The 27,008-nt window shown below is 42.6% G+C and overlaps 2 long non-coding RNA genes across 5 annotated transcripts; both read left to right on the top strand.

Moving 5' to 3' along the window:
* Positions 1-1,500: 1,500 nt before the first annotated feature.
* On the top strand, positions 1,501-26,776 carry LOC310843892. Of its 4 annotated transcripts, none has more exons than XR_014563747.1 (5): positions 4,504-5,410; positions 8,814-9,091; positions 11,421-13,596; positions 15,571-16,170; positions 24,909-26,776. It is a non-coding gene; the product is annotated as an uncharacterized lncRNA (long non-coding RNA). The 4 variants fall into 4 exon arrangements; XR_014563749.1 differs by lacking the exon at positions 24,909-26,776 and having other exon boundaries at positions 11,421-12,769; positions 13,380-13,596; positions 15,571-17,678; XR_014563748.1 differs by lacking the exons at positions 4,504-5,410; positions 24,909-26,776 and adding an exon at positions 1,501-2,465 and having other exon boundaries at positions 15,571-17,678.
* On the top strand, positions 14,263-15,160 carry LOC310843925. The gene is made up of 2 exons (XR_014563788.1): positions 14,263-14,361; positions 14,974-15,160. It is a non-coding gene; the product is annotated as an uncharacterized lncRNA (long non-coding RNA).
* Positions 26,777-27,008: the final 232 nt, after the last annotated feature.

Here is a 27,008-nt window from a genome sequence, read left to right as displayed (position 1 = left end):
TGAAGGTACAAATAGGTTCAAATTGCAATAATTCAGCTGAAAGCATAAGGCTAATCCATCTTCCTTATAAATCAGTGACACAGAAGTTAATTAAAATGTAAACAATGGGTTGCATTGTTGCTGAAAGCTCTAGAGAAGGAAGCTCTGAAATTCTTTCTGTAATGGCTTTTACCTGACTGTTCTCACCACTGTGGGCGAGGTTAAGTACAAGATCACATTACCAAACTCGTCCTTTCTTCCCCTTTAAATGAAATACAATTTTCAGTTCATCTGACAACAGCATGGCAAACTGTAATCAAAGAGATGAAATGCCTTTGGTGATTCCCCCACCCGCTGCCAGCAGATTATCCTGCCTTAAATTTGCTTCCAAACAGCTTTATTAAATAAATATCAACAAATTGTTTAATTTGGGGGAGATTACTAATTAGAGAAACAACAGCACATAACAACCCCTCCAAAAAGCATTGCAGATTCTTTCTCTCTCTTTCTTTTTTAAAAAAGATATATTTTATTAAATTTCCAAAAATTTCAAACAAGCATTCCAATACATAATAGATTTTTCTTTTGTCGACTTCCCACCCCATTTTCCATGGTGCTTTTATTTATTTATCCCCCTTGCTGCACCCTATCTTCCCTCTCTTATATCATAACAACAATACAATAATTTCTAAATTCTTCTGTGGCTCCCAGTTCAAATCCTGCTCGCGAATTCATCCTATTATAATATTTCTCTAAATAGTTCAAAAAAGTCTTCCCTCATTCCATAAAGCGGTCGTCATTAAGTTCTCTTGTTTTAGCTGTTAACTTTGCTGATTTTAATTGTCTTGCAGATTCTTAAAGACTAAAGGTGTTTTGGGTTCATCAGATGCATGAAGTGTTAGTGTCACTGGCCTGCCTGCCGATCTATCTAGAAGAAGAAGAGTTTGGATTTGATATCCCGCTTTATCACTACCCGAAGGAGTCTCGAAGCGGCTAACATTCTCCTTTCCCTTCCTCCCCCACAACAAACACTCTGTGAGGTGAGTGGGGCTGAGAGACTTCAAAGAAGTGTGACTGGCCCAAGGTCACCCAGCAGCTGCATGTGGAGGAGCGGAGACGCGAACCCAGTTCCCCAGATTGCAAGACTACCGCTCTTAACCACTACACCACACTGGCTATCTATCATCTATCTATCTCTATCATCTATCTATCTATCTATCTATCTATCTATCTATCTATCTATCTATCTCTATCTATCTATCTATCTATCTATCTATCTATCTATCTATCTATCATCTATCTATCTATCTATCTATCTATCTATCTATCTATCTATCATCTATCATCTATCTATCTCTATCATCTAAAGCTACACACTGCAGTATTAATAAAAAATATAAACAGTGGGGCCAAAAAGTCATGAAATGCAAGAGGTATCTTTATGCCATTCACAACTGCAGGAAAACCTTGACTTTACTTAAAACCTTGACTTTACTTGACTTGACTTAAAATCAAGGACAGGAAAACCTTGATTTTAACTGAGTCCTGAGTTCCTGAAAGATCACTTGGATCATCTGAGGAAATTCTCCATGTGGACCCACACTATACAGAATATCACAGAGCGGTAACATGAAAGCAGGCATTTTCTGCTGCTGCACTTGTGGAATGCTTCCCCCTACACCGTGTGGGAAGCAACAGCCTACAGCTGCTTCAGGTGTAAAGAAATATCTTTTTGCTGAGGTTTCCCCTGACCTGTAAGAAATCGGAACTCATTTTACATGTTTGAATCTTCTGAAATTCTGTTTTATTCACTCTAGTATGCTTTCATGTGTTTTTATATACCTGTTTTACTGATTTAAGGTTATGCTGTCGATTTTGCTTTAACGTTTTAATCGTATTTACATATTGTACACCGCCAAGAGATTTTTTGGGGAATATTAAGTGGTATATAAATGATTTTAAGTAAAGTAAAACAAATGCTGGGAAATCAAATTTGCTGATAGGGCCTAGTGTCACAAATCTTAATTCAGTGCTACAGTCTCCCTTTGAATTCCCATCCAGCCACCCAAAGATTGTTGATTTCCAGTTGAGCATCAGAATGCCCTGGGAGAGTTCAATGTTCTGCTACTGAACAGAAGTGAAGAGCTGGAGATGGTATGCTAGCTTCCCAGCAGGAGGCCCACTGTTGTTTACTAGGAAAGGGAGGGATAAGGAGGTCAGTGCAGTGCAAACGCATTGGCACAGGCAATCTGGCACTCCCTTCCAGGGCATTTGCAATGTACCAGCCTCCTTGCTACCTTGCCCCCCCCCCCCCGGTAAGCAACAATGACTTTCCTACCAAGAAGCTAGTGTAGCATCTCTGCTCCACCTGGTGAGCTGCTCCTTTGTGTTAGATATACAGGCATTCATTCTTCTATACTGACATCAATCTATTTGTTCCAGGAGGTTTTGGGCAGGTGATGACAGGCATAACTGAAGATGAATAGGTGAGTGGTATGACAGATGTTATGTGGTCCTGTAATCACGTTGCTTGGGTTTTATATATTGCAGAATTAAGTTTTGCTCGCTGTGGAAAGGAGTTTTAGGCCAATACAAGGTGTAAAAGCCTTGAGCTTAGCACGCTGATACTGAATATTATTGCTTTATTTCATCATTTGGAAACTGCTAATCATATGATGTTTCATAGCAGTGTCCTAGTAAAAAATTATAGAATTGGAGAGTTGGAAGAGACCCCCAAGGCTCCAACCCCCTACAATGCAGGAATCTCCACTAAAGCATCCATGACAGATGTGTTAGCATTCCTGCTCCGTGATTACAGTCATGGGATTGTTGTCTTTCACATGACAGTGTATGTTTTGATTCCACAGAGTGGGAAGTGACAGAGACAGGATGTTTGTGTTACTGTGTTCCGTGAAGTAGGACTGTTGTCCTTTGTTCATTCTCTTTGCTGTCTGGTGCTAGAGAGAGAGGGAGCCGTATTGCAGTGCTCTGTGTGTGTTTATATGTAAATAAAGTAGATTAGCTAAAATGCTGAGTTGCTGGGGTCTGTTACACAAGCTGCGAAGACTCTGCGGGTCCCTAAGTGTGCCGATGTCTGTTGGCATCGGTCGCTGTGATGTTTGGGCAGAAGAAAGCTTTTGAAGCTCCCGAACGATCGACCAGGAGGGAGGGAACATGCCAGTCAGGCATGTTTCTCTGCCAGGGTCCTACTCGAGAGTAGGATGAGATCCTGACAAGATGGCCATCCAAACTCGAGTCCACAACCTGCCAAGGGAGTCCATTCCACTGTCAAACAGTTCTGTTCAGAACGTTCTTTCTGATGTTTAGTCGGAATCTCCTTTCTTATAACCTGAAGCCATCAGTTGAGGTTCTACCCTCCGGAGCAGGAGAAATCCTGTTTTTGCTGCTCTTGGAGGAAGCAAATATGTGCCAGAAGACGGAGCAGAAATCCTGGCCTTTAGAGCCTTGGGGGGGGGGGGGGGAGGGATACCTGCCAACCTATTCCCATCCCTTTATTTTGGCCACAAATTCTGTAAATAGTACACCTTGTAACTGAACGTGCACCCCAAATATTCATGAAAGTTGCATGAGCTTGAAGGGAAAAGGATAAACCACTGAGGTAAAAGCAGTGCGCTACCAATTGCCAGCACACGCAAGTGAGAGCCTATATGTGGCTTGCCTCCTCCGTGGTGCGCAGCTTGCTGAATTATTTGGATCACCTCATGTAACCTGCCGCACCGAAAAACCATTAGAGCAAGAAAAACTCCTGTATACCACCGTTGCTACGCATCTCATATAAAAGAGGAAAAGAAAAACAAAACAAAAGTTTGTTCCATGTACAGTACTTCTCCTGCTGCTCTGGCAGCTGCATTTATCTCCTAATGTTGCCACTATATGTGAAAAAGTCAGGCTTGCGGTATTTTTCTCTCACCCCTCACCCCAGCAGCAAAACATGTCATTATGTCCAGAAAAGGGTAGGGCTTTTGCAAATGAACTTTCTCTCTCTTTTTTTGCAAACTGTCTGACCTCACTGTTTGCTTATTGCGGCTCTAACTCACAGTGACCTTGTAAAGCTCATGAAGTATGAAGATGTGGCAAAATAAATAAATAAATAAATAAATAAGCAATAATAACAAAGCATTACTGTAATTAAAGGCCATATTAAGTTGGAAAAGAAAGTAAGAAAAGGTTCGGCAAATTGTTGTTGTTGTTGTTTAGTCGTTTAGTCATGTCCGACTCTTCGTTACCCCCTGGACCAGAGCACGCCAGGCACTCCTGTCTTCCACTGCCTCCCACAGTTTGGTCAAACTCATGCTGGTAGCTTCGAGAACACTATCCAACCATCTCGTCCTCTGTCGTCCCCTTCTCCTTGTGCCCTCCAACTTTCCCAACATCAGGGTCTTTTCCAGGGAGTCTTCTCTTCTCATGAGGTGGCCAAAGTATTGTAGTCTCAGCTTCACGATCTGTCCTTCCAGTGAGTACTCAGGGCTGATTTCCTTAAGAATGAAGAGGTTTGATCTTCTTGCAGTCCATGGGACTCTCAAGAGTCTCCTCCAACACCATAATTCAAAAGCATCAATTCTTCGGTGATCAGCCTTCTTTATGGTCCAGCTCTCACTTCCATACATCACTACTGGGAAAACCATGGCTTTAACTATACGGACCTTTGTCAGCAAGGTGATATCTCTGCTTTTTAAGATGCTGTCTAGGGTTCAGCAAATGCATGGACCAAATACTGACATCTTCTCTCTGAGGAAGGATTCTAGGTTAAATAAACAAAAGGGACATCTTGGCTTCAATCTCTCCTCTCTTGGTCAACAATGATGAATCTTCCCAATATAGTGCTTGCTGATTGAAAGCAAATGAGCCTACACTCTATATCCCAGCCCACCTATGTTTGCAGAGGTGACTAATGTTTCTCCTGGAGTTGAAGACAAAAACCTTGAAGAACAGCTAGCGAGAGCAAGGGATGGAGAAGGAATGTTTTCTTATACACTGGATTTGGCGGTTCCTACTCAACTGAGCTTTGGCCACATCCAACTGCCTTGTCCATAAAGTGACGAAGGCTACCAAATTTCAGAATGATAGCTGCAGTGGTTCTGTCACTGAGGCACCTATGACACACACCCCAATCCATGTGGAAAACAAATATGGTTTTTAATTCCCCCCTCAAATCATTGTAATTGGAGTGCCCTGGGAAAATAATTCACTGTGATTGAAAGCTAGACCTGCTCATGAAAAGGAAATGTCCCCTCCTCTTTCCACAGCTTTCCTCTTAAACTCTGGACATTTCCACAGTTAGCTTGGTTTAATTTCTCTTGTGTGTGGGATATAAAGCTGTCAGTCAAGTCCAACATTCTGAGAGGACTAACTGCCTCTATGTGGCAGGCAGTTTTGTCAGTTGGTCGGTTGCTGCTAGGAGTGTTAAATGGTAACTGCTCGGATGCAGTCTTCTCATGACTGACTACTATCTAGCATATAGTTTATCTGTTATGTAACCTAACCCTGCCTTCAGGAACAACTCTGTAAACCTGAATGAATCTGATAGTAAAGTAAAGGTAAAGGGACCCCTGACCGTTAGATCCAGTCACGGACGACTCTGGGGTTGCGGTGCTCATCTTGCTTTATTGGCCAAGGGAGCCGGCGTACAACTTCTGGGTCATGTGGCCAGCATGACTAAGCCGCTTCTGGCGAACCAGAGCAGCGCACGGAAATGCTGTTTACCTTCCCGCTGGAGTGGTACCTATTTATCTACTTGCACTTGACGTGCTTTCGAACTGCTAGGTTGGCAGGAGCAGAGACTGAGGAACGGGAGCTCACCCCATTGCGGGGATCTGAACCACCGACCTTCTGATCAGCAAGCCCTAGGCTCTGTGGTTTAGACCACAGCGCCACCCTGATAGTAAAGTAGTTTATGTTAATATGATTCAGATTCATGTGTGTTTTCTTTAAGAGGGACAGAAAGGGATTATCAGCCAGGAAGGTATAATTATTGACAGGACTCAAACAAGTTAGCAACCCGCTTGTCGCTGCATAAACTCAAACGGGATCATTTAAACTCTGCTAAATTATATAAACGTTTTCACAGTCCGCAGGGGGAGAGGGTCAGGATGAACAGCCATGGGGTGTTTTTTTTGACAGCTGAGACCATAGAGCCTCTTGGAAGCTGAGTGAGTCCCTGATCTGCCTAGTGATGCCTTGGACTATACAACTCACAAGTGTGAGAACCTTCCCCAAATCATTCCATTTCATCTTGTCATTTGGGGTGCACATAGATCTAATGCAGTAGAGGGAAGTTTCTTGCCGGTGCCCAGGGTGGGCACACTGGGACCATGGGGTGGGGTGCACTGTGAGGGCGGGGCAAGCTGCCAGAGCGAACCCCGTCCACTGGAGCCAAGTGGGGCCATGCTGTGTTCCTGCCCAGCTGTGCAATGGGAAGTCCTGCCGACCAACTCATGGTGCCCTACGAGCCCAGAACCGCTTTGCAAGATTCACAAAAGTGGCATGGGGCTGGCAGGGCACATGCCTGTTATGTCCCTCTCATGTAACAGTTCACAATGCCCTGCCAACCCCACGTGAGAAGCAGGCAACAGCTCACGGTGCTCTAATTCCCCCCATTACATTTTACACTACTGTTGTGCTCAATTATATGTTGTATATTTTTCTTGCATTTTTGCTTTTACTTCTATACTGCCTTGAGAAGCCCTTTTGCTCTGAAAGGCAGTATAAAAACGTTTTGGATAACAGCACCATCCAATGCTGTTCTCCAAAATCGGCTGGATAGGTAGCAAAAGAAGGATCTCTGTAAAACAATGCCCCCGCTGCCAACTCCTTCAACAGGCCCAGATTTAGATTTTCTACTACATCAACAGCTGCAGTGATGTAATTCTATCATTATTAATTATGGATTGTGGCTGAGGGTACGACAAAGAGCGAACACTTTCTCAGACTGCAGATTATTCATACACATTGAGGTCCTTCAAATAAATTGGAACAGCAAAGTGAGAGGGACCACCTGCATTTACAAAGTCCTCCCCTCTTTTGCCCATTTTCAGAATTGAATAAAACATCTCCTCTGTTTTTCTTAGATTTTGAGAATTTTTATTGTCTTTTATAGTTGGTTTTAATCATTGACTGCCCTGAATGTTGCATAAGCTCTAGTTCACAGAATTTATATACTGCTTAATTGTAAAAAACAAAAAAAAAACAAAAAAAACAACCCAAATCCTCAGAGCGGTTTACAAAAATCATAAAATAATGAATTTATCAGAAAAAATCAGTTAAAATTAGCTATTTAAAACATTATAATTAATTAAAATCAATGATAAGCTAAAAACCAGATTAAAACACATGCCAACATTCTAAATGTCTGGAAAGGCAAAAGGTTTTTGCAGGTGCTCAAAAGAAGAGTACAGCAAAGGTGCAGAGAGTTTCGAAGTGTGGGCGCTGCCACACTAAAATATTGATTTCTTATGGAGGGTGATGGGGGAGGGCAATGTTGCAAGGGCGATTGGAGGGGGCAATATTGTGCATGTTACATCAGGACTTCACCTCCTCCTGCTGCCACCACTTGTGAGACACTCCTCTCACCCTCCTTTCCCTCCATGGCAGCAGCAGCAGAAGGAGCTGGCTGCTAAAGCCACTGTTCTCAGCTCCTTGCTTCACATCTGTGCCAAATATTGGGGGGAGGGGAGGCAGAAGGACTCAGCCCCCAGGAGATGGCACCCCTGGTTTCTTACTAATGCAGAAGAAATATTATGTGGCACCTGTAACAGTACCAGTTCTGCACTAGGAGGACAGAATACAAATGTCTGTATAAATATAGAAGAAGAAGAAGAGTTTGGATTTGATAGCCCGCTTTATCACTACCCGAAGGAGTCTCAAAGCAGCTAACATTCTCCTTTCCCTTCCTTCCCCACAACAAACACTCTGTGAGGTGAGTGGGGCTGAGAGACTTCAGAGAAGTGTGACTAGCCCAAGGTTACCCAGCAGCTGCATGTGGAGGAGCGGAGACACGAACCCAGTTCACCAGATTACGAGTCCACCGCACTTAACCACTACACCACACTGGCTCTCTTCAAGCATTTTGGAAATGCGTACAGTAAGCACTCAAAGGGGATGTGGCAGTAGGAATGAGTCCGCTTCCTTTGGCCACCTTGTGCCCTCCTTGACTTGAAACATCAGAGTTCCAACGTTTGCTGGGAGACTCCCTTGTTCTAGAAGGCTCCCTATTTCACACAGGCACCCTCCAGCTTCCAGGGGTTGAGGGGGATGAAAGAAACAAAGAGGAGGGCCACTCAGTTCCGGCACTTCTCAGGTGGGCGCCATTGCCATTGTAAGAGAACAAGGGAGGTGTTTGTGGTGAGTTCCAGCACCTCTTTTTCTAGAAAAATAGCACTACGTGCCCCCAGCCCCACGTGTTTACTATACACTGTTCCAGAATGCCTGAAGAGGGTTATAAATAAATATGAACAAGTAAATTGTCCTTCTGCTTAAGTGGAGAGTAGTTCTCCAAAAGAAGAAAAGAAATGGTTTGGGAAGGGAAGGAACTGTTCTATAGAAAGCGTTGGGTTCATTTGCTTTTACAGAGCAGCCTCGCTTAGAAAAGAGCATTTCATCAAAACCCAGCCTGTCTCTGGAGGCCTCGTGACATTCTTCAGCAATGCAGAAAGTGAAAAATCAGATGCCAGTCAGAATGTGCGCATGGAAGCCAGTTTCCATAATAAAGTACTTGATCTTCTCAAATAAAAAGCAAAAATCCCGATATGTCTCTATAGGAATAAACTGGCAAGGAACAACAAATAATATATTACAAGAATTGTTTTCTCCTTTAGTCTAGACAAGAGAAGGTGTGATGACCTTTGCTGCTTCTGCCAACACCAACAGTTTACGTCGCAGCTGGAAGGACGGTCCCAGCTAATGGGGAGTCCAGTGGCTTGTCAGCCCAACAATCCACTCGGGACATTATTTCAAGCTGTCCTTTGGCATTTGGATATGGGAAGGCCTTTTATGCTAGCCTTTTGTGGGTTCATTTGTTGTGTCCAAATGAGGAAGGCTGGCAGAATGTGAAAATTTATATAAATGAGGGCATTGTGTGTTCAAAAGAAGAGAGGTACGTTTGATCTTAGCTGTTACTGATTTACCTTTTCCTCGCGATAACATTCATTAGGCAGGATAAGGTAATGCCGCTGAGTCCCCTTTATATTGTCAACAGTTAAAATATAGGCATCATATAAGGTGTAACATCAGTCATGTCTCAAGGCGACATCCCCCCGCCCACCTAACCATGATTTGAAACTTCTTCTGCACCGGGCGTTTTCTTTGAACATACAGTCCCTCCTCTCTGTTTCTATATATTTGCGGCTTTGCTCAAATATACACAGCAAGAAATGTTTACTTCGTGCCACATCAGGGATTCTGGAGCTTGTTTTGGTATGCTCAGAGTCTGAGGCTAGGATCTAGCTTGGAGAGCCACTTGGGACCACAGGTATGGTCTAAGCCTCCTTTAAAGCCATCCGAATTTGTGACTATCGCTAGCTCTTTCCCCACTACTGTCACTAGGCACTGTGTGAAGAATTTTGTCCATCCTGAATCTTCCGACATTCAGCTTCACTGGATGTTCCCTTATGTGAGAGGGAGATTTTTTTAAATTCATTTTCTCCACAACATTCATAATTCTACACATCTCTCTCACTCCCCTCCCCAATATCCACCTTTCTTTAAACAAGAAAGTCCCAAATCTCACACCCTTGTAGGGGAGTCACTTTATCCCATTGAATATTTTGGTTGCCCTTTTCTGAACATTTTCTGGCTCTAGAATCTCCTATTTTAAGTGAGGTGACCAGAATTGTACACAGTATTCCTAGTGCAGTCATTCCGTAGATTTGTATAAAGGAGTTTTATTTCCATTTTCTTTCCTAATGGGTCCCAGCGTAGAATTCGCCTTTATTCACAGATACCACAGTCTGGTCACTCACCACCAGTTCTATAAGCGTCCATGTGAAATTAAGATATATTTATATATATTGCCCAAACGTACATCACTTGCTTAACACTTGCTTACAGGTCAGTTGGTCACAATTTACCCCACTGTGGTGAGATTTTTGTGTGTTTCTATTTAAATTAAAATTATTGTTATCAGAAGTACAGTGATTTTAAAATTTGCACCTATAAATATAAATTAACATGCAATTTGTATGCAAATCAGTGTGCCCCTCTCTTTTTGGGAGATCATAGAATCATAGAATCTTAGAGCTGGAAGAGGACCAAGGGTCATCTAGTCTAACCCCCTGCAATGCAGGAACCTCAGCTAAAGTATCCATAACAGATGGCTGCCCAACATGTGCTTTAAAACCTCCATGGAAGGAGAGTCCACCACCTCCTGAGGGAGACTGTTCCACTGTTGAAGAGCTCTTATTGCCAGAAAGTTTTTTCTGTATATTTTGTGCATTTTGGCAGTGTGTAAATGGTCAACCTACTTAGCTTTGGGCTAAGTAGGTATTGTTTTAGTTACAGATAGGTAGCCGTGTTGGTCTGCCATAGTCAAAACAAAAAAAATTCCTTCCAGTAGCACCTTAAAGACCAACTAAGTTAGTTCTTGGTATGAGCTTTCATGTGCATGCACACTTTTTCAGATAGTTGGTCTTTAAGGTGCTACTGGAAGGAATTTTTTTTTGTTTTAGGTATTGTTTTGTTAATTTACCAATGGATTTCTATGCTGTTTTTAAACTTGGAAGGCCTTCTTACTTCACATATTGAAGACTTGAAGAGGGGTACAAACTTGCTGGTAAAAATGGGGTAGGTGGGTGTGTTTTCTGAGTGTTCCTATAGCTTTTCTCCAGATTAAGTTTTATACAAGTTATGTTTTTTTTTATAAAAAAAAGAGATTGGAAAGGGAGGAATATGTGCTGTACAAGGTGCTGAGATCATTCACATTTCAAATGCCAGTCAGACACACGGGAGGTGTTTGTTTTGGGAGATAATTAGATGGTGATGTAATTAGAAGCAGTGGCTGGTGCTAGGAAGCACAATCTTCTAGAGACAGGCATTTCTGCTAATTTGCTGCTGTTCAGGCTATTCAAATGGGAGCGGCGGTTAGGATAAGAACTAGGGGCCCAGGCTTAGGAGAAAACCTGCAGAAGAGAAAAACAGGTTGGGTGGCTGTTGCCCATGCATTTGCCAACTGCTTCTCATGTCCCTCATGCTTTAAAGGCAGAGGGTCTCTGGATTATAGTCACAGAAACCTGTGGCGAGATCAGGTACTCTGGGCTCACTCCCCTGTTCATCACCATGTCGTAGAAGAACTTCAAGCAACTGCAGCATTCTCAGGCTGAAGAATCTCACTCCCAAAGTTCTCACTTTCTGTTTCGCTTATCAAATATACCACTCAACCTGTTAATATACCACTCAACCTGTTAATTTGGTGCTGACCTTTCATTCAGCCCGGACACTGAAATCCAGTGCCCAGGGCCTTCTGGCAATTCCCTCATTGCGAGAAATGAGGATACAGGGAACCAGACAGAGGGCCTTCTCAGTAGTGGCGCCTGCCCTGTGGAACGCCATTCCATCTGATGTCAAGGAAATAAACTACTGTCAGACTTTTAGAAGACATCTGAAGGCAGCCCTGTTTAGGGAAGTTTTTAATATTTAATGCTGTATTGTTTTTAACACTCGATTGGAAGCAGCCCAGAGTGGCTGGGGAAACTCAGCCAGATGGGAAGGGTATAAATAATAAATTATTATTATTTTGATTATTATTATTTATCTGATGCTTAAAGTTCTGGATATATATATATATATATATATATATATATATATATATGGCAGATCAATATGTTGATCTAGCCAGGCCTGAATGTAACTTTCCTCACAAGTTGGCCCTTTTAATTTGTTGGTGAATCCATAAATTGAAGAGTCAAGACTTTCTCCTCCCCATCCCCCGCACCCGGCTCCCTCTTCTTTCATTTCCCTGAGCTGTAAGTCCACCTGTCACCACTCCAGTAAAATTACTGGAATTTGTCTTTGCCTTTTCTCTGCCTTTCATGAATACCCTATTCATGCCATAATCACTTCCTATCTCATCTGCTTCAATTGCATTGCAAATATGGCCTTTCTTTCAAAATCCTTCCCTTCTAAGATATAAACTCCATCTCACTGGAGTATGAATGGCTGGATTCTGCCAAGAGAACTACTGAAAAGGGGAACAGAGGCTTCTCTTAGGAATGTGTGGCGCACCAAGCAAAAGGTAGCCCACGAGCTTGCCAGGTATCTTGCAATCCCATTTTTGTAATCATGGGTGAGCAATAAAAACAGAAGGTTCACCAAGCTCCTGAGAGGGTGCATACATGCCCAGTGGTTCTCTGGATTGCAGGTCCACATTGCAAGAAAGCCCAAGATCTTCCCAAACCCTATCAGGTGGGTTGATGTAGCCATGAGAGGGTTAAATTTAGAAACTCTTTATTTCTAAGAGCCATTGACAGGGAGAGCCAACTAATTCTAATTTTGTCCCCATACTCCCCCTTGGATTTGGATTTGATATCTCGCTTTATCACTGCCTGAAGGAGTCTCAAAGCGGCTAACATTCTCCTTTCCCTTTCTCCCCCACAACAAACACTCTGTGAGGTGAGTGGGGCTGAGAGACTTCAGAGAAGTGTGACTAGCCCAAGGTCACCCAGCAGCTGCATGTGGAGGAGCGGAGACGCAAACCCGGTTCACCAGATTACGAGTCCACCGCTCTTAACCACTACACCACACTGGCTCTCCTTTGGCCTGGTTGCAAGAAGGCAAGCAGGTGTAAATGGCTAGGGGGTGCAGACTGAAATTGGAGGGGCAGTGCCCCATTTGCCCTAATGGACAAGCTTCTACTGGGGATCCCAAATGTTTCCCAAAGTACAAAAAATATTTAGGAAAAAAACCTTTGGGGAGGAGAAGGCCCAAACAGCCCACTGGGGTCTTGGAGACCATGCAATTCTGCCTTGTACCATGAGTTAAAAGTAGATTGCTGGAGAAGGAGCAGAAAGAGAGTTGGCTGGAACCCTGAACAGGTCCCCCTCATATTTGTTAAAACAAAGCACTGCTTTTTGCAACCCACTTAAAGCAAACACGCTTCATAAAAACTACATATTGAGTTAGCTGAAATTTGCTTGGAATCCGTTTATGCCAACCCTGGCCTCCCTCATTCTCCTCCCCGCGCTCTCCACAATCCCATAAGCAAAGGATCAACGTGTTGCATATCCTTAATGGGCATGACCACTGGAAGGATTAAGGTAAGGATCTTAACAGTCGTCAAAGTTCTGAACAAATGTTCATGTTTGCATTGTTCCCCCCATGTCTTCACCTCGTTTAACAGGAAAGGAGGGATTTTGTTTCTCCACTCTTACTATGCTCCTTCTATTTCCCAGAGACTGGCTGACTGCAACCGTGACTGACAGCTTGAGTCAGCAGTGCAGCTGGCTTTTAAGAACGGAGGTATGGAAGACAAGGCAGCTAACCCATGATGGCTACGTTTGACCACAATTGTTGGAGGCAGGATGGTCTGAAAACCAGCTCCTGGGAATCACAAGGAGGGAGAGTAGCCAGGGAGTGCTCCTGGGTCCACTTTCATTGCCAGAGCGCCAGGTGACCTCAGTGACTAGGAGCGCCTTCCACTAGCTTTGGCTCGTAAGACATCTGGGGCCATTTCTGGACCGGGGTAGCCTGACCACTGTTGCCCAGGCACTGATAACCTCCAGGCTGGATTTCTGCAATGCCACACCTTCCAAGTTTCCCTAGCTTCCCGGGACAGTCCTGGTTTTACAGAAGCCATTTCTCATTTGAACCCGGAATGTCCCACTTTTCCTTAGGACTTTTCATTGGAGAAATGTTGGAAGGTATGGAGTTATGTGACCCCTGAGACAAAGAAATAAGAAACTACACAACCTTTAGAAGACATCTAAAGGCAGTATTATGTTTTTTATATATGTTGGAAACCCAGTTAGATGGGCAGTGTGCAAATAATAAGGTTAGTAGTAGTAGTAGTTTTGAATAAAAAGGTAAAGGTAAAGGATCCCTGACAGTTAAGTCCAGTCACAGATGACTCTGGGGTTGCGGCTCTCATCTCGCTTTACAGGCCGAGGGAGCCGGCGTTTGTCCACAGACAGTTTTTCCAGGTCATGTGGCCAGCATGACTAGGCCGCTTCTGGTGCGATGGAACACCGAAACCAGAGCAGCACACCGAAACATGGTTTACCTTTCCACCAGAGCGGTACCTATTTATCTACTTGCACTTTTTGGTGTGCTTTTGAACTGCTAGATTGACAGGAGCTGGGACTGAGCAACGGGAGCTCACCCCGTAGTGGGGATTTGAATAGGACATCCCTATTCTCATCTGAGAAATGTTGGAAGGTATCCAATCTGCTTTACAAAAATATAATTAATTGATAATCACAGGCCAAGGACACATCATAGCTAGACAAAAGCCTTCAAGCAGGGTGTGGTGGGGAGTCATGCTTTTGAAGGATGTGCTGGGGAGAGTGGACATGGTTTAGGAGGAGTTCTGAGGGCCAGATAAGGGAGGTCTGGAGGCCTTGGGGTCTAGGGTCCCCCGCTCATGCCTTGCAACACTGGATTTGCCTCTGATTTTGTAGAGAATGGGAAGGCCGCAGGTGGTGCTGTGGGTTAAACAACAGAGCCTAGGACTTGCCGATCAGAAGGTCGGCGGTTCGAATCCCCGCAACGGGGTGAGCTCCCATTGCTTGGTCCCAGCTCCTGCCAACCTAGCAGTTCGAAAGCACATCAAAGTGCAAGTAGATAAATAGGTACCAATCTGGCGGGAAGGTAAAGGGAGTTTCCGTGCGCTGCTCTGGTTCACCAGAAGCAGCTTACTCATGCTGGCCACATGACCCGGAAGTTGTACCCCGGCTCCCTCGGCCAGTAAAGCGAGTTGAGCACCACAACCCCGGAGCCGGCCACGACTGGACCTAATGGTCAGGGGTCCCTTTACCTTTACCTTTGTAGAGAATGGAGAGGAAAAAGAGGCACCTTAGCCCTTCTTTGGGAATTCCAAAAATGTAAAAGGGTAAAGAGAAAAAAGAATTCCGTGTGTTTTGGATACATCAGTTTTATCTTCATCTTCTACACTCTTTGCAGGTGGGTGTATTGCCAAATTATATACATAGTTTACTTTTCATAAGGATTTCTTAAAGGGGGAAAAATTGGCTTAACATTTGTTTACAGTTTGCAAAAACTATTTTAGTGATTCATTTTGGCTGGGAGGTGAAAACAAATCAAAGATATAACAGTGCTATAAATTCTCTAAGTGAAATATAATTTGAAGGAAGAGTGCAATTGCTAAAAATTCACTCCAGGTCAAATATGCAATTTGTTGATTAGGAGGTTGAACAAATGCTTTTGATATTTTTTTTTTCAAAGGGAAGAGATGGTTTCATTTTAGTTCATATTTATTATATGGTATGTTCCAAAGCACAACTAGCAATTTCCTGACCTTCCGGCTGCTCTGTCTGTGATCCTGGGACACACCTGCAGATCACAGAGTCACAATTGCTGTAACCTAGTTCTTTGTTTTGTTTTGTTTTGTTCTCACATGCCATCTAGGTCTAGAGGCTTCCAGTGATTTTCTTCCAAAGCACAGAGAAGAATTCTATGTATCTCAAAGCTATTTTAAAATTATTCATTTTGTTCCCACCATCAAGGCATCAACAATACTTTGAATCATCTATGAGCTAGAAGACTGAATTTTTAAACATTTTATTAGCACCCGCTATCCCAGTTTTCAAATCACATTACCATTGTTGATGCTTGTGCTCAGGATACTGTTAAAGTTGTTCAGTGGAATCCCTGAGCTGGGCCTTGTGTATGAGCTTTACATGTCAAGAATGAGTTTCAAAGCTTTACCGTAGAACAGTCTTAAAACTATTTACATATAAACATTGCATGGACAATATAACAAAGCAACATGTTGCAAACTAGCAATGTGGCTCAGTCCTTTAAGTCCTTTATGGAATTCTTAGTCCGAGAGAGAGATTATAGCTTGTTCATCATTGCAAAGCTTCTCTGCTACTGCTGCTGATACTAGCCATCTCTAACTTCTCAAGTTTCTTCACCTACTTTGAGAGCTGCAGCTCAGGTTTCCTGTGATGAGTCATCATCACACCAGACTTCCGCTTTCACCCAGAGTGCAACTTTTCGGTTAAGGTAAATTTCGGTGATTACTGTATTATTTTTTAAGTATTTTAAATGTGTTGTTACAATTAACCAGAACAACTTTAACAAGTGTTGGAGTACTGATGTGGTCACATTACCCATTTTCATTTTTGAGTTCACACTTCTTGCAACTAGGAATATTGAAGAAGTCTGATAGAAATGTAAATGGGAGGAGAAATTGCTAATCTTCGCTTAGTTAAACCATCTATGGCCTTTTAAAGTGGTGGGTATTGTTTTCTTCATTACTATGCTTTGTATTTTTTGTGTTTATATTTGAAACCATCCTGTGATCCTCGGATGAAGGGCAGTACAGAAATTCAACAAACAAACAAACAAACAAACAAATAAATATATATCCACCTCATGTCTGGAATGGAAGACAATCCAGTGACTATGATCTGTTGTTATTGTTGTTTTCAGTCTGCAAACGATATGTAATTGATCGCACACCCCATTTGCATCGTGTTTCTTTGCATTTAAATGAATGGGGTGGAATAACACAATGGCAACATAATGTATATCATTTGCATAATTAATTACATAAATCATATGAGTACATATTCTGCTACAGTGGACAGTGAAACAAATAGTGTAGTTTTTGGTAGAAAACGAACTGCAGTGGTAGAGAAACAGTGTTGCATGTGATGAATACAGGGTGGAACGGGCAAGAGTGACTTCTTACATCCCTAGCTGCAACACATTAAAGCCTGAACGAATCTGTGAACTCAACACAGAGACCTCCATAGTGTTCCAGTCAATACGTGCGGGTGGGCCTGGATGAGGGCAGAATGACATTATTATTCTTAAGTTATTACTTGCTTTACTCTTATGGGACAGTGGCCCAGTCACCCTAATGGACACAATCCAGGGGGAAGAGGGAGAACTGCATGTGGTGCTGGTGGCAATTCAGTTGTCTCCATCACCCTTAGTTCCATTCTATAAGAACGTAACAATATTACAGTGCAATTTGTCTTAGAGGTCTTTTGCTCTAGTAAACGGCATATGAAGTTTGTTAAATGAAAAATGCAGGGTGACTAAGTCCCATTGAGCTCTGTGAGGCATGCTCTCGGGTGTAAGTGGTGTGGAATTGCAGTCTCAAGCCCTTCTACATATTTGTGAGACTCACTTTCACAGCTTTTATGTTCTCCATTCCTTTTTGCCAAGTTTTGGAGGTGGTGAGCTATTTTTTGTTTTGTTTTGATACATTTGACACTAGAAGTCAAGATTTCCAGACACTCTTCCCTCAGTGCCAAAGGGTTAAAGAAGAAAGTTGGCTCCTTCAGTAGGTTTTTCCAAGTTTTTATTGCTCTCTGCTCCACATATCCAAAGGAGGGGGGAAAACCCCACAAATCAAAATGTACCTATGTGGAGGTTTTCAATTAGCTCTTTTCACCCTCATGAGCACAAGAGTACTCTGTGGGAGTACTTCACTGAAGACCTGTTGCTGTTGATATTGCTATTATTAGTAGTAGTAGTACTTGTAGTAGTCATTTGATAGCTATCTTTTAAGTCTTAATTTCTCTTTCTAGCACAATGCCAATTTCATGGCCAACCTTATGAATCAATATGAAGTAAGCCATTTCAGGTGGAAGCTTCTAGAAGGGTAGCCATCTTGTTGCCTCTACCTGTGTCTGCCATGAAAAAAAAATGAATTCCACTCACATGTTGAGTGGGATCCCAATGAACCAGAAGTTCATTTTGCTTCAGATGAAACAGTCAAAATAGGCAGTGTCCTGCTTGGCTTCTTTTCTTGACAATAGTGAAAAAATGATGTAGAAGTTGGATATAAATCTATAAGTGACCTAAAGGCAGGGATGAAGAACCTGTGTCTCTCCTTATGTCATTGATCTGCAACTCCCACCAACCTCAGCCAGGATATTGGATGCAGTATGCTTCTGAATACCAGTTGTTTGGACAATCAATGGCCCCAAGGTCACCCACAAAGCTTTATGGCCGATTGGGCCTCCATTATCTCAAGCTGAACAATCCACATGCTATATACAGTTCTAACTCCCCCAGTTTCATGAAAAGAAACTCTCCAAAACCGTATATAATGTGTGCGTGCACTTCAATAGTGTGTGTCATCGCTGCAGGATATTTTAATACAGTTTGAGCTCTTACATGTTCAAATCCAGCATTAGAATATTTCTAAAAAATTAATGGCTATTGTTTTAACCTTGTGATTTTTCTCTGCCGTTAGGAAGAAAATGAAATTGTATCTGCTGAGATTCATTGCAGAGGGTAGTGTTTTAATAACACAGCATTTCTTTACCCCTCCTCCTCCTCCTCCTTTTCATTTGAAAATCTCTCAAGATTCAGGGGGCAAAAAACTCCTGACTTAATATATGTGCAAATTACTCATAGCATTCACATCCCTTGCTGCTCTGATGACGCTATTAAATGAAGGGCATATGGCAACCCTTTCGGCCTTCCTGGTTAATTGGAAAATGGTTCAGTAACTATTTAATATAATCTTGTTACTGTTACTAGGGAAAGGGTAGTTTCACCAGTAATTGTGACTTTAGTTCCCAGAAGATTAGTTCTTTTGTACCTCTTCCCTCCACCCAAGGAAAATTCCTGAACTTCAGCCGATGCAGAGGAACACATCTACCAGCTGTGAGGCACATGTAGGATTACAGCAGGATTGGCCTGGAAAAGCTCGAATTCACAAGTATGGTAAACCATACTCAGCATGGTATCTTATTTATTGGGAACTTTACAAAACACTTTCATCATAATTCCTTTCAAAGACAGGCTGAGCATAGCATGCCTTCTTTATGCATTCCTTATTACATTATAATCACAAGCTGTCTTAGTGAAACATAATACTATAAGCCTAAATTTTGAAGGAATGGTGAACAAAGCATTTTTATTTTTCTTTACATTGTAAATTAGCTGCTCTTGTAATTGAAATAATAGAAATAGCCTGAATCAAAAGTTGTAGAATATGATTATTGGGATCTCTTGTGAATATGTGGTGGCTGTCAGGGGTGGGGTGGGGGGAACTCAACTACTTCTTGGATACATCTGAGAGCAAGGAACCCTTGTTCATGTATGGTGCACGACTCTAGCTATGAAAATAAGAATGCTTTAGTCACAAAACAAAAGCTCATCAGTCCAAATAGCCAGGGTTCTGATAAGCAAGAGTACCATTTACATAAGGGGTGAGAGACCACTAGCTCATAGGACAGAGCTGGCCCATCAAGCCTTTCTCAATAGCCCACCAAACTCCTGCCATTTACCTTGGCAACTTCCTGTCCCTGCCACACCCCAATCTGCTCTGGAATTAAGGAATCTGTCCAGTAAAGCATGGGAGGAGACAGAGGGGTCTGCAAAGGGAATGGGGAATCAGTGAAAACCGTATCCTCACCACACATTCATTTACAATAGTCTTTGCTGGATCTAGGTTCTTCCATTCATGGGTTAGCAGTCAATAACACAACTTTCACCTTGATGAAACTGCAGTTGCAGCTGATGAAAAGTGGTTGCAGTTGCAACTGCCTAGGTAGCTACTTAAGTCTTCTGCTCCAAGACCTGAAGCAGCTTGAATGTGGCTGATTTGGGTCTTACCACAGGTGCTCGCACAGCCATCATAGATAATAATAATAATAATAATAATAATAATAATAATAATAATAATAATAATAATTATTTGTACTCTGTCCATCTGACTGGGTTTAATTTGATTGATTAAATTTAAGATGGATGTGAGAAACTGGTCCACAACTAGGATTTATTTTTTTTGCAACAGAACCTTGCTCTGTAGGCTTTGTGTGCAGTCCAAACATATTGAAATTAGAACAAGTGCATGGCATGCTATTTTATTTTATTAGCACATGTTTATACCACTTTTCTTCCATCGTGGGACTCAGAGAAGTGAACATAGGGTTTCCAGGTGATTCCCCCATCCAGCAACTGATCTGGCCCAAACCTGTAAGGTAGCTGCATCATGTACTTAGACTATGTCCTGGGAAACCACGCATGAGCATCTCTGTATTCACCCTGAAAAGGGTTGAGACTTGTGTCCAGCTGAACACACACAAAGGCCTCAAAGGTACTTGAAAAAAGTCCACTGTGTTGCTACCTCTGCTTCCTTCCTCCTGAAGGCAAAGAAACTTGCCTTTGGGCAAATAATAAGACAAACGGTGTGTGTGTGTGTGTGTGTGTGTGTGTGTCTTTTGGTGCCTTTTCACCATTCTGAAATTATTTCTCTTGTTATGTAAAAAGAAGTTGAAGACAGTCCTTGGAAAAAAATATCACAGTTGTGGAATGAGAAATTATAGACAGTGGAACACATTGCATGGATGGGCTTGTTTTCTTTCCTTCCGGTTTCTGATCCATAAGAAATGTTTTCATAACTTTTTTCATCCTTCTGTCTGAAATCATAAGGACTGGAATCAGACTTACAATGTTTTAAAATCTATGCAATGGTGGTTGAATAGCAATTGCCTATGTTGAATGACAACTGCAGGAATTGGTATGAATGTGCACATTACTCATGATCCATGAAGCCTCAGGCCCTCCAGGGACCCAAGGAAGACTGGAAAGGGGGTGAGGCACTGGCTGCTGCAACCAGGAGGAACTTTCACCAACGCCGTCCCCGATGGAAGATATGTCCCCACCAGTCCCCAGCACAATTTCCATCTCTTCAAGCTTGCAGAAGTCAGGAGATACAGAATCAGGCAGAGACCCACTAAAGAACATAGCCAGCTTGTTCAGAGAGGCAGAGACTAATGCAGAAGAGCACTTGCCTAAATTTAGAAGCCTTCAGGAGGCTTCAACTCTCTGCTGAGGCAACATTGCCTAAAAAGGGGGAAAGAAAAGCTCTTGAGCTAATACAAGTTCCCTTGGAGCTTTCCATGGTCCTGATATGGTCTGCCTGAACCTGAATGCACCATGCTGCAGTTTCCTGAATCTGCCTTTACCTGATGTGATACTACAGATTGCGACATTACCTGGTGTGACCTTGTTCACTGAGACGCTATATAATAAGCTTCAGGTTTCTGCGTAGCAGGGTAACTTTGAGGAATCCTATGGTTGCATCAATATACTTTGTATATGTGACATTTTAACATTGTGTGCATGAGTATATGAGCACATGACAATAGTAAGTACATTGAGATTGGCTTTCTTTTCTTTTTTTGCCAGTATTTTATCAATGCACCGATCTCACTAGTAATTTAGAGGAAGAAAAGAGATGGAGGAAATGGAAACTGCAGCCAATAGCTTGTGCTCCAATGTAGGAATTACCATTAGAAATATTTCTGGTTAATTCCACGTGTGCATCCCCCAAGTTAAATTGGAGTACACTGGAGTGCAAAACGGGGGAATAGGAGAGTGAATCAGAAGAGCAGTAAAGGAAGAATGTAATGAATGGAATTCATTCATCCCCATTTTAACTGTGAGGCCTTCGGGAGCTAAGCTGGAGCTCTATCCCTTGAGCCACTTGGTCAATCGCAGTGGAATGAGGTGAGGGCAGAGAAAGAGAAGATAAGCCCGCGGCCGGACAGAGCAGTCTCTGTTTAGAAGCATTTATAGGGGCAGAGAATATAACTTGATCAGCTCTCATCTAGAAGTCTGAAGAGCAGGCCTGGTATTAGCACATGGCAGTGTTGGGAGAGAGCCAGAACTGGGCTGTGATGTACAGACAAATCTCTGCCTAATAGTTCTTGTGCAACTAGTTGGAGACTTGCACTAGTCCTCTCTGAGGAAAACCCATGGCTGACATGGCCAAAGCAGGTTTTCATGCTTTTGTCTTGATCTACTTCTTCTCACTTTGATTTCTCCCTCTGTAATGTACCATTCATACTATGGGAGAGGAGGGAAGGAGAACTAAATATATGGATAGAGACTATTTACACTTATCAGTTAATAATAATAATAATAAGAAGAAGAAGAAGAAGAAGAAGAAGCTGCTAAAACAAAACAGACAGACAGATAGACAGACATGCCCTCTTTAACAAGTGACCCCTTAATTCTCAGTCTACACCATGTTCCAGACTACTTTAGGTGATTAACCTATCACTTAAACCAAGGTTGAGAAACCCTAGGCCTAAGGGCCTCTCTGTATGGTCCTCATTGTTCTTCCTAGGTCATGTCCCTTTCTCCCCAGACTCCACCATTCACTAGTCCTGCTTTGTATTCCAAGTGTGGCTGGAATGTGTCCTTGACCTGTGGATGTGTTGTAAAAACTAGTCTACCGTACAAAGATAAAATTTCCATTTGTTGCTCCACCCACTTTTGCCAATGGCCCAGCCCACCACTGGCATGTGATCCTCAGAAGGTTGCCCAGAAGGGAACACAGCCCTTAGGCTGCAAAGGATTCCCCACCCTTGACAACTTAATGATCATGCTCCTAATATTCCTAAATATAGAAGAGACTAGGGCAAGGAGACAGCATCTTAAAAAGCAGAGACATCTCCTTGCCAACAAAGGTCCGTATAGTTAAAGCTATGGTTTCCCCAGTAGTAATGTATGGAAGTGAGAGCTGAACCATGAAGAAGGCTGATCACCGAAGAATTGATGCTTTTGAATTATGGTGCTGGAGGAGACTCTTGAGAGTCCCATGGACTGCAAGAAGATCAAACCTATCCATTCTTAAGGAAATCAGCCCTGAGTACTCACTGGAAGGAGAGATCCTGAAGCTGAGGCTCCAATACTTTGGCCACCTCATGAGAAGAGAAGACTCCCTGGAAAAGACCCTGATGTTGGGAAAGATGGAGGGCACAAGGAGAAGTGGACGACAGAGGACGAAATGGTTGGACAGTGTTCTCGAAGCTACCAGCATGAGTTTGACCAAACTGTGAGAGGCAGTGGAAGACTAAACAACAACAACAAGGGCAGGGAGAGCCAACATGGCATCCTCCAGATGTTTAGGACTCTGACTCCCACCAGCCCCAACATGTATGGCCAGTGCTCAGAGGTGATGGGAGTTGTAGTCCAAAAAAATCTGAAGGGCACTACATTGGATTCTCCTGGTCTTGCAAGCCTCAAGTTGGGATTTACTGAAGCACTTAGGAAATTTGCCTGGAGAAGAAAAGCAGGTACCATTAAGAACAGCAAATGGGGGGGGGACACCCTGTTTTTTATATCTAGTTTTACTGTTCATCGTGAGGCTTGTCTCTTGACAGGCATAAATCACATTTGCAGATTAAACTAATTTTCTGTGGCCTTAAAGGGCTTTTCTGGATCCAGTCATTACAATTTTAATTTAACCATTTCCATATGTGGGGAAAACATGTCTCGGTGCAATGATGTAAAACTTTATTACAGCAATTGAGAAACTCATCTCCTCATGTTTCTTCTGCACTTTCATATGCCTTGGCTGCCGGGAGGTAACGTAAGGAACGTAAAATTTAATGATGCAGTGATCCATAATGATAACTTGCCCATAAGTCATGCAAAGAAGGCCTCAATGGGGAACAGCTGGTGCGAGAGAGCATCATCTCTTTCTAATTAATGCCTCAAAAAGGTGTACAGCTATGTTCATTAAGGAGTTCACCCGAATTCAGCAAACTGTAAAGCTGAAAGGTTGCCACTTGCCACATTATCATTAAGCTATAAGACCCCCTAAGGTCATTTGCTTAGATGTAATTCTTTGTTACTTTTACAGTGGTACCTCGTGTTACATACCCTTCAGGTTACAGACGCTTCAGGTTACACACTCCGCTAACCCAGAAATAGTGCTTCAGGTTAAGAACTTTGCTTCAGGATAAGAACAGAAATTGGGCTCCGGTGGCGCAGTGGCCGCGGGAGGCCCCATTAGCTAAAGTGGTGCTTCAGGTTAAGAACAGTTTCAGGTTAAGAACAGACCTCCAGAACGAATTAAGTACTTAACCCAAGGTACCACTGTATTCAAGAAAATGTGTTTAGGGTGGATGGATCTCCTTGTTTCATGTCTGTTTTATGTTCACATTTTAGCCATAATTCCATTCTATTTCACCCGACCCCCCGCAGATCACCTTTTTGAACTGTTCCTCTCATTGTAGCATTTAAATGCGCATTTTCCTTCAAAATGCAATTTAAATGTGTACCTTCTCTCAAAATACGTATTTGTTTGCATAGTTTGGTATACCTAAATTGCCAAGAGTTGTGACACAGAAGGGCAACATCTGTGGGATAGTTAAATTACAACCTGCAAAGGTAAAGGTAAAGGACCCCTGGACGGTTAAGTGCAGTCAAAGGCGACTATGGGGTGTGGTGCTCATCTCGCTTCAGGCCGAGGGAAGCTGGCGTTTGTCCACAGACAGCTTTCTGGGTCATGTGGCCAGCATGACTAAACTGGTTCTGGTGCAACGGACACCATGCTGGAAGCCAGAGCACACAGAAATGCCGTTTACCTTCCCGCCACAGCGGTACCTATTTATCTACTTGCACTGGCGTGCTTTTGAACTGCTAGGTTGGCAGAAGCTGGGACAGAGCAACTGGATGTCACCACCGTTGAGTGGATTTGAACTGCTGACTTTCTGATTGGCAAACCCAAGAGGCTCTGTGGTTTAGACCACAGCACCACCTGCATCCCCTTACCTTTTACCTTTACAACCTGCACAATAGTTGAAGTGGTACAGTTCAGGATATTTCTTATAAGAACTCTATAATACCTAATTCCCCAAGGATAGCTACAGGATAGTAATGCCAAAGTGTTTTGCTTAAGGATTCTCAGGCTTATCTTTTAGCATGAGCTGAAATTCAACTTGTAACGTATTTCATTCATCCATTGCCATTCACAGATCTGGAAAAAAGGACTGTGGTCCAGACAATGGAATGGAATCAAGGACAACTGAAAAATGCTGAGATAAGATGAACATTAAAAAGAAGCAAATCTGTTGGAATTTAAATAAAATTCTTTCATAGCATACTTCTTAAAAAGAAGTAATAAAGACAATTTTGTTGGGAATCTGAAGTGAGATGGCCACGTAGGAGAAGTTGTCTCTAGTTCCAGTCACCACACAGAGGCAGCGTAAGGTCCAAAATAGTTTATTGCTGAAGAAGATAAGGCTTCAGAAATACAGTTCTGGACATTGATATACAGCTTGTAGGCTTTGCAGATACAGATGCAGATATATACAAGCACATAGTATCTCTTTTGCTCCAGCTTCAAGACGTAACACAGACTCTAACTCACATACCGACTCACTGACTGACTAATGAGCTGACATGCTTTGAGCACTTATATAGATGGCACTAGCTCATTGCCATAGCAACTGGTTTGGCTGACCATGCACCTGTTGGCTTATCTCATACATGGGGCAATGTGTGCTCATGGCCAGTTCCCCCAACAGAATCTGATAAGAATCAAACAAAAACAAGGTGCCCTTAGTGGCATTTCAAATATAACTTGAAGAGGTACAGTCTTCATTCAGGGTGTATTCTATCTCAGGTTTCCTGGAGGATTTATTTATTTTTGAAAACACAGGCCCTTTACAAGGGAAAGGTACTCTGCCCGAGTTCAGAGGCCCCATGCCCTTAGGTCCCTGGGGGAGAAAATCTTTGTGCCAGAAGTTCTGGAACCAACTGTTGGCAAATGTGTCTTGGAGCTGAATTTGAAAAAATCTTTGGCCAAATGTTTGTGATGAAAAGGGTTCTGAAACTGTAGCCATTTGCTTTTCAAATGCCAAGCTATTTCTGACTAATTGGATTAAAATCCATTTTATTGAAAGATGTCTGAACTAGTCAGGTCCTTAGTGATACAAAGTGAAGGAAAGTAAAAACACCAATGATGATAGTGATGCTTTCTATCAACATTTCACATCTGTCCTTAATGTGAAACAGATGCATTCTGGAACAAGCCATTGTTTTCTACTCGAATGTGACAATATGCTTTGATGCTTTCTCCTTAATTGTAACATCATGTAATGAAGACCTCTCACTGTGTGTGTGGTAAATTGCTGAAGACTTTGGTAAGGGAAAGAAAAATTGGTAAAAGAAATTCTCATGGACCTGTAGTCATTGTTCTTCTTGAAAATCAGATGATTCCTTTCAAAGCTATGGAAATGCCAAATGGGAATTTTGGAACAACATTGACAGACAGCAGCATACATAACTATGCTTTTATTATTCCCTGCAAGCTTAAGAACATAGTAAAAGCCCTGTGGGGTCAGACCAAAGACCTATCTAAGAGGTTAGTTGGACTCCAACACTCATCAGCCCCAGCCAGGATGGCCAGTGATCAGGAATTATGGGGTTTCAGTTCAACCCCAGCTGAAGGGCCACAGTTTCCCTGCCTCTTGCCTATCTAGTTCAGCAAATTGTTTTCCACCCCTGGAGCTTTCATGAGAATGTGGATACAGATGAATCATCAAGAAAACATTATTCTTGTATGGCAGAAGTGTCACCACTGTTGCAGAGTTTGTATGGGGATGGTGTCCAAAGAAGGAAGTCCCGCCCCCCCCCCCAGCAGGCAGAAGTGTGGGTCATTATGTTGCCATGCAGAAAAGGGAGAAACAGGTGTATTGTGGACCCACGTTCAGTGCCGGATTTACATATAACCTAAACAAGCTATAGCTTAGGGCCCCACTTTCTTGGGGCCCCCAAAAAATTTAAAGGAAAAAACAACTGGATGTACATTTCCAAAATATAATACAAAAAAAAAAAAAAAAAAAAAAACCTACATACAGCAACAGTGTTTTGTGTGGTGTAGGCTCCTATATGTTACGTGCAAATGGCTTTAGATACCTGTTAGGTCCATAAATTACCATACAGAATATATTCAACACAAAAACAGTGACAATTTGTTGTTGACAAAGGACAGCTGGACATATAAAGGGCCCCATTACCTTCATTAGCTTGGGGCCTCATCAAACCTAAATCTGGCCCTGCCCACATTACAG

The sequence above is a fragment of the Podarcis gaigeae genome (assembly GCF_964106915.1).
Source record: "Podarcis gaigeae genome assembly, chromosome: 4".
Classification (NCBI taxonomy): domain Eukaryota; kingdom Metazoa; phylum Chordata; class Lepidosauria; order Squamata; family Lacertidae; genus Podarcis; species Podarcis gaigeae.
The sequence above is the reverse complement of the archived record's forward strand: the minus strand, read 5'-3'. Positions and strand labels throughout refer to the sequence as shown.